A 6,885-nucleotide genomic window follows, 5' to 3' on the forward strand; every position below is an offset into this window, starting at 1 on the left:
AAATTCGAGGCAATTGTGTTTGCCTGATTTGTAAAGAGACTGTTGCCTTGTTTAAGGATTTTAACATTAGGAGACACTACGAGACTAAACATGCTGCAACATATAACAAGCTAACAGGGAGTGAGCGCGCTGAAAAAGTGAAGCAACTCCAAGCTGCTCTGGCTTCGCAACAGCGATTTTTCACGCGGGCCTGTGAGACACATGAAAATATCACGAAAGCCAGCTACGAAGTGGCTATGTTAATAGCTAAACATGGCAAACCTTTCACTGAAGGAACGTTTGTCAAAGACTGTGTCATGAAGATGGTGGAGAACATTTGCCCCGAGAAGAAGCAAGAATTTCTGAATGCTTGCTTGGCACGCAACACTGTGGCACGAAGAGTTGAGGATATATCGTCAGACATTCACAGACAGCTGCGGGACAGAGGAGTGGATTTTGATTATTTCTCATTAGCCTGCGATGAAAGTACCGATGCATCTGACACCGCGCAACTGCTGATTTATTTACGAGGAGTCGACGACAAGATGAACGTGACAGAGGAGCTGCTGGATCTCAAAAGCCTTAAGGGTCAAACCAGAGGAATGGATTTATTCATTTCTGTTTGTGAAGCTGTTGATGATATGAAGCTACCATGGAGTAAAGTTTCTGGGATCATTACTGATGGTGCACCTGCCATGGCTGGTGAGCGAAGCGGATTGTCCACACTGATCTGCAATAAAGTCAGCGAAGAAGCAGGTAACGCTGTTAAACTTCACTGTATCATTCATCAGCAGGCTCTCTGTGCCAAACATCTCAAATTTGATGATGTTATGAAACCAGTAGCAAAGACAATCAACTGTATTCGCTCTAAAGCTCTGTACCACCGACAGTTTCAGCAGTTTCTGCATGACATCCAGGCTGAATATGGTGACGTATATTATTACAATGATGTGAGGTGGCTAAGTCGGGGGTCTGCACTACAGCGATTTTTCTCTCTCAGAGAGGAAATCAGACAGTTTTTAGATGAGAAGGGACAACCAATGGAAGAACTGTCTGATCCTGCATGGCTGGCAAATCTGGCTTTTTTGGTTGACATTACGAAGCATCTGAATGCGCTGAATGTTAATCTTCAAGGAAAAGACGCAGTGGTGAGCCAACTATACGCTCACATCAAGGCCTTTGGAACCAAACTGCAACTTTTCCAAAGACACTTGTCCCGAACAGAGCCCTGTACCGCACATTTCCCAGCTTTGAAAGAGGTTATTGACAGTTTCCCAGTGGACATTAATGTCCAAATGAAGAGGTACGAAACAGCTATCGCGTCTCTTTCTGGAGAATTTAACAAACGCTTTCAGGACTTTGCAGCTATTGAAAAAGACATGCTGCTTTTCTCATCTCCCTTCTCCGTGGACCCTGATGATGCTCCTCCGCAGCTTCAGCTGGAGCTCATTGAGCTGCAGTGTGACGATGAGTGCCGCGGAAAACACCGGCAGTGTTCTCTTGTTGACTTTTATCGGCAGCTAGACAAAGACAGGTTTCCTGAAGTGCGATCTCTTGCTAAGAAAATGCTGAGCTTATTTGGTTCCACATATTTGTGTGAGCAAACATTCTCTGTCATGAACTTAAACAAGAACCGATTGAGATCAAGGATGAGTGACTCCCACTTGCGTGATATTTTGCGCATCTCAACCACTGCCCTCAAACCAGACCTAATTGCTTTATTAAAATCTAGATCTCAGTATCACCCCTCTCATTAGTCCAGGGATGCCCAAATTCTGTACTGGAGAGCTGCTTTGCATGTTTTAGTTCTTTCTGGTTTAGCACAGTTGAATCAAATGAAGAGCAGGCCTCCAGGAGTGACATCCCTGCATTACTCATGTGTTCCTGAACAGTAAAAAGCATAAAGCACGCTAATGCAATACACAAAAGGAAACGTATTTTGTTAAACTCTTAAGATTTGGTTTTAACTGTTGATGTTATGCTCTTAATTCATAGTTGAGTGTGTTGTGTACATATTGTGTAAATTTACAAATGTGTTTATTTCTTGCGGCAAGTGAACTTTCAGTTGTGCAATCTTCCAGTAGATGTGAAAAACTTTGGCTTCCTGAAAGGACTTGTAAAAGTCAAAGGGTGAAATTCACTTAAAAAAAAAAACTTTATTGATAACAGAACACTTTTCATTACTTATAACTCCTGTTTAAATGTTCATTAGGCAAAGATATTGCAAACGCATGGAAATTTAGGGTATTCTATACAGTTTGTTCAATGTTGTCTGACTCTCCAGATATAAATGAAAGGCGGAATTGTGTCTTTAGAGTTGTAAATGCTTGCCTGAGTGTCTTTTATTTAGGTACATTTTTATTTTAAAAATAAAGGTAATTGTGACTATTAAAATTGTTCTTCATTATATTTTCATGTAACTTTGTTATGGAAAAAAAAGTCAAAAGGAACCATTGGCCCCCAGACATCTTCACTTTATAAAATTTGGCCCTCTTTGCAAAAAGTTTGGACACCCCTGCTGTACAACATGCATGGAGTTTCTCGTGAGGCATTCTAGTCAGATGGCCAAACCTGTTATGGTCCTGGAACTTTCGACCCAGTGTTTTGAGTTTTTGTGCATGTTTTTGTTAAGTCCATTTGTTCTTAGGTTATTCTGTTCAGTCTTGTTTATTGGATTTTTTCCCGTGTGTCTTTGGCCTCTGCGTCTTCCTTTGTGTGTCTGTGTTTAGTTAATTGTGTGGGTTCTTGTGCCTTTTCCCCCCTGATGTTTTATTCCTTTACGTTTATCTATGTTTCCCCAGACCGTCAAGATTGTCCTCATCCCGTGTTCCCTTGCTCCCTCTTGTCTGCCTCTCCTCCTCTTGCGCATCACGTTTCCTGTTTTGCGCATCAAGTCCCATGTTTCTTTGTTCGTTCTGTTCAGTTTAGCTTCCCCTGTTTTGTTATGGTTATTCATGTTAGCTGTGTTCCTCGTCTGGTCTCACTTCCTTGTTATCCCTCTGTGTATTTAGGTCAGCGTCTCCCTCAGTCCTTTGTCGCGTCCTCCCTCATGGTTGTGTGTGATTCTCTGTGTGCCTTCCCGAGGGTTCAGTTCGTTAGGTTTCCCAGTTTAGTTTTGTGTTGTTTATTTCCCCTTTGTGCAAATAAAGCCATTTTTGTGTTTAAGTCACCTTTCCATGAGTCTGTATCTGGGTCCTCTCCTGTCTGCACACAGCTGGATTATGACAAAACCACCTCAACTGGCTCCTTTTAGTGTGGAGGTGTAGCAGCTATACTCTGAATAGAAAAGAATAGAGTAAACCTTTATTATCCCACGGATGAGAAATTTGGGTGTTACACAGCTCTTGTAGCAAGGACAATATGAAATATAAAAGGAAGACACAAAGTGTCCCTATATACATAAGAAACTAAAGTTCGTATATTCAGGTAACAATGTACAGAAATATGTACAGAAATATTGTACGGAGATGTGTGTAAAGTGTATAGTGAAGCCCTCTTGAATTACTGCACTCTTCACCCGATCTCTACGAGAGAGGAAGGCCACCCCTTGATGAAAGCTTTATAGTCCCTATAAACAGTCAATAGAAATGTGCAAATCTCAGAAATCACTGGAGCAGTGTCCTGGTAGTGTGCTTGCCTTCAGTCAGCACTTGTCGGACATTTTTCAGCAATGAACCCTGGAAATTTCACTATAAATGTGAAACTCACATTTTTCCTGCTTGACAAAGAAATGGTTGTTGTGTAATACCTGGTGGATGTGACATTAGTGGTTGGTGAGGGTCTTTGAAAGATCAGTATGTTGTCCTGAGAGAAGGCTGTCTTCTATTCCCGAGATAAACATTCAAAAGACAACAGAGGCAACAACAGAGCAAGATAAGCATATAATACCTGCTTTTAGGGAGTAACAGATAGGGCTTTGGAGCGTAATGTCACGGGAGTTGGCGTGGCCAGGATTTTTGTTTGAGGCGCCATATTTCTGGGCCAAACAAAGCACTAGCGAAAGAGGAGCGATAGCACGATAACACCAGCTATGGTTCGTTCTTGCTGTGTTAGATTGCACGACCAGCAAAGGAATAAGCTTGAAAATGGGCTATCTTGTCATTGTTTCTCCACCTGGAAGCAACATGAGGAAGCTTATCTTTCGGATGTTACCAAAAGAAGGCGTCAAGCCTGGATAGCAACTGTGAGACGAGCTGATATCCAGTACTCAAACAATCTCCAAATATCTCTTGGTGTGCTCCAGACATTTTCATTCCAGTTCAGCCCTTTGGATTTGGTATAACGTGGATATCCTTTGTTCCAGCTCGATCACTTTTTGGCTCAGGTTGATGCAGCTTTCACAACTGGATGTTGAGGTAAGTGGTGCCATTCCGAAATCTCGTAACGGCGACAGCGTCCAGAATGTGGGGCCTCCCTGCTGCTGCGGAGTCGGGGCGGTCTGCTTCTCCCCACCGCAGGGAAAAGGGTAGCACCACCTGGGTCTGGGTGCAGTTCCCCCCTCCAGGGGCAAGGGTACCTAGACCCGGTTCGTAGAGTACGTTTGGGGAGTGTGATTGTATGTACAGCGTCTCTTTATATCTGTCTCCACGTTGGTTGAGTGTTGAGTAATTGCATATGAGAGCATGAGGGTGGGAATGGATGTTTGTATCTGTGTGTGCCTGTATGTCTGTGTCTATATGTCAGGTTGGGTATCAGACGCCACCTCTCTGAGGACATCTCAGGCCCTCCAAGGTTTGGAGGCCTATCTCACCCCACCACTTCCCCTGCCAGTGGCAGACGCCCTCAGACATCGGTGCGTTGGTGGTTCTTTGTGTCTGGGGATGGGCGTCCAGGTACACACCAGCTCACTCCTTGGCGGCTGCTTATCGGGGCCTGGAGCCTGGGGCTCGCTTGGGCCACTTCGGAGGTGGGGTGCCCCCGGCCTCTCGGCCTGGGGCTCGGCCACTCAGGCACAGCTGGCTGCCGGCGGAGCTCACGGGCACGTCACTGCAACCCCCCCTGGCTTCTGCTCCGTGGCTGCTGAGTGACCCCTCATCTGGGACTCTCCTCAGCTCTTTCTGGGACAGTGGCGCAGCTGCCCCTCTGTTGGTCTTCCTTGGTCTCTTGTGTTCTGGGGGCCTCTGGATGTCTGGAGTTTTGATCTCCTCCATACCTGCTTCATGCCCTGGAGGACGGGGCTGTGGCTCCCCACACCCTCTAGCACAGACGTTCCCAAAGTGTGGGGCCCGTCCCCTAGGGGGGGCGCAGAGCCATTGCAGGGGGGGCGCAGCATGAAAAGGGAAAAAAAAAACAAAAAACAACGTTTGGACACTGCTAGCACGGGCGCGAACATTTTTCTTGTAAAACAAGGGGGGCCCAGCAAAAAAAGTTTGGGAACCACTGCTCTAGCAGATCATTACATGAAGGAACCTTTTAAAAAAACAAGCGCGTCCATGCTCACAAGTGTACACACAGGTGCTCACACACACAAACGATTTTTGCCCTTTTTGGCTCCTACCTAAAAGCACACTGTGCGCTGTCGATCTTACGTGCTGCACAATAATGTTTAATATTTAGTATTTACTGTTATATTCCCATATATCATCGTGATGTTGTTTATTGTATTACTCTCGTTTTCTTGTGCTTGTTTTCTTTTTTTCTTTCTCAACAAGTGATCCAGGTGATCGATATATTTATTTATTTATTTATTTTTTTTGTCTGCTTATTTTGTTGGTTTTTGTTTTTTGCCCTTCTCCCCCGTCACTCTTCTCAACTGTTTTTCTTTCCCTCTTTCTTTCTCCCTTTTCTTTCCCCCAGTCAAGTCTGTCCCGTATTCAGCAAGTGAAAATAAAATAAATAATAACTCCTCCGTGAATCGCAACCTTATCGTGGTGGAGGGGTTTGTGTGTCCCAGGGATCCCAGGGGCTATGTTGTCTGGGGGCTTTTGCCCCCTGGTAGGGTCTCCCATGGCAAATTGGTCCTGGGTGAGGGACCAGACAAAGAGCGATTCAGAAGACCCTTATGAAAAGAACACCGAGGGAACAGTTTACCCTGCCCGGGATAGGGTTACCGGGGCCCCGCCCTGGAGCCAGGCCCGGGGAGGGTGCCCGAGGGCGAGCATCTGGTGGCCGGGCCTTAGTCCATGGGGCCCGGCCGGGCACAGCCCGAAGAGGAGACATGGGCCCATCCTCCCGCAGGCCCACCACCTGCAGGAGGCGCCATAGGGGTCGGGTGCATTGTGTGCCGGGTGGCGGCCAGGAGCGGAGGCCCTGGCAGACTGACCCCCGGCTGCCAAGACTGGCAATAGGGACATGGAATGTCACCTCTCTGGTGGGGAAGGAGCCTGAGTTAGTGCGTGAGGTTGAGAGGTACCGGCTAGATATAGTCGGGCTCACCTCTATGCATGGCTTGGGCTCTGGAACCAGTCTCCTGGAGAGGGGCTGGACTCTGTCTCAGTCTGAAGTTGCCCCTGGTGAGAGGCGGCGGGCTGGGGTGGGTATTCTAATATCCCCTCGGCTTGCTGCCGGTACGTTGGGGTTGTTCCCGGTAGACGAGAGGGTTTGTTCCCTGCGCCTTAGGGTCGGGGAACGGGTCCTGACTGTCATCTGCGCTTATGCGCCGAGTGGCAGTTCGGAGTACCCAGCCTTCTTAGAGTCCCTGGGGGGGGTGCTGGAAGGTGCTCCACCTGGAGACTCTGTTGTCCTGCTGGGAGACTTCAATGCTCACGTGGGTAACGACAGCGAGACCTGGAGGGGCGTGATTGGGAGGAACGGCCTCCCTGATCTGAACCCGAGCGGTGCTTTGTTATTGGACTTCTGTGCTAATCACAGTTTGGCCATAACGAACACCTTGTTCGAACATAAGAGTGTCCATAAGTGCACGTGGCACCAGGACGCTCTAGGCTGTAGGTCAATGATCGATTTTGT

General features: G+C 47.0%; 1 pseudogene; it reads left to right on the forward strand.

Moving 5' to 3' along the window:
* The first annotated feature begins 236 nt into the window (after positions 1 to 236).
* Positions 237 to 1,736, forward strand: LOC148103809 (general transcription factor II-I repeat domain-containing protein 2B pseudogene; annotated as a pseudogene).
* Positions 1,737 to 6,885: the final 5,149 nt, after the last annotated feature.

The sequence above is a fragment of the Neolamprologus brichardi genome, chromosome 3 (genome assembly GCF_056152115.1).
Source record: "Neolamprologus brichardi isolate AB-2024 chromosome 3, ASM5615211v1, whole genome shotgun sequence".
NCBI classification, from domain to species: Eukaryota; Metazoa; Chordata; class Actinopteri; order Cichliformes; family Cichlidae; genus Neolamprologus; species Neolamprologus brichardi.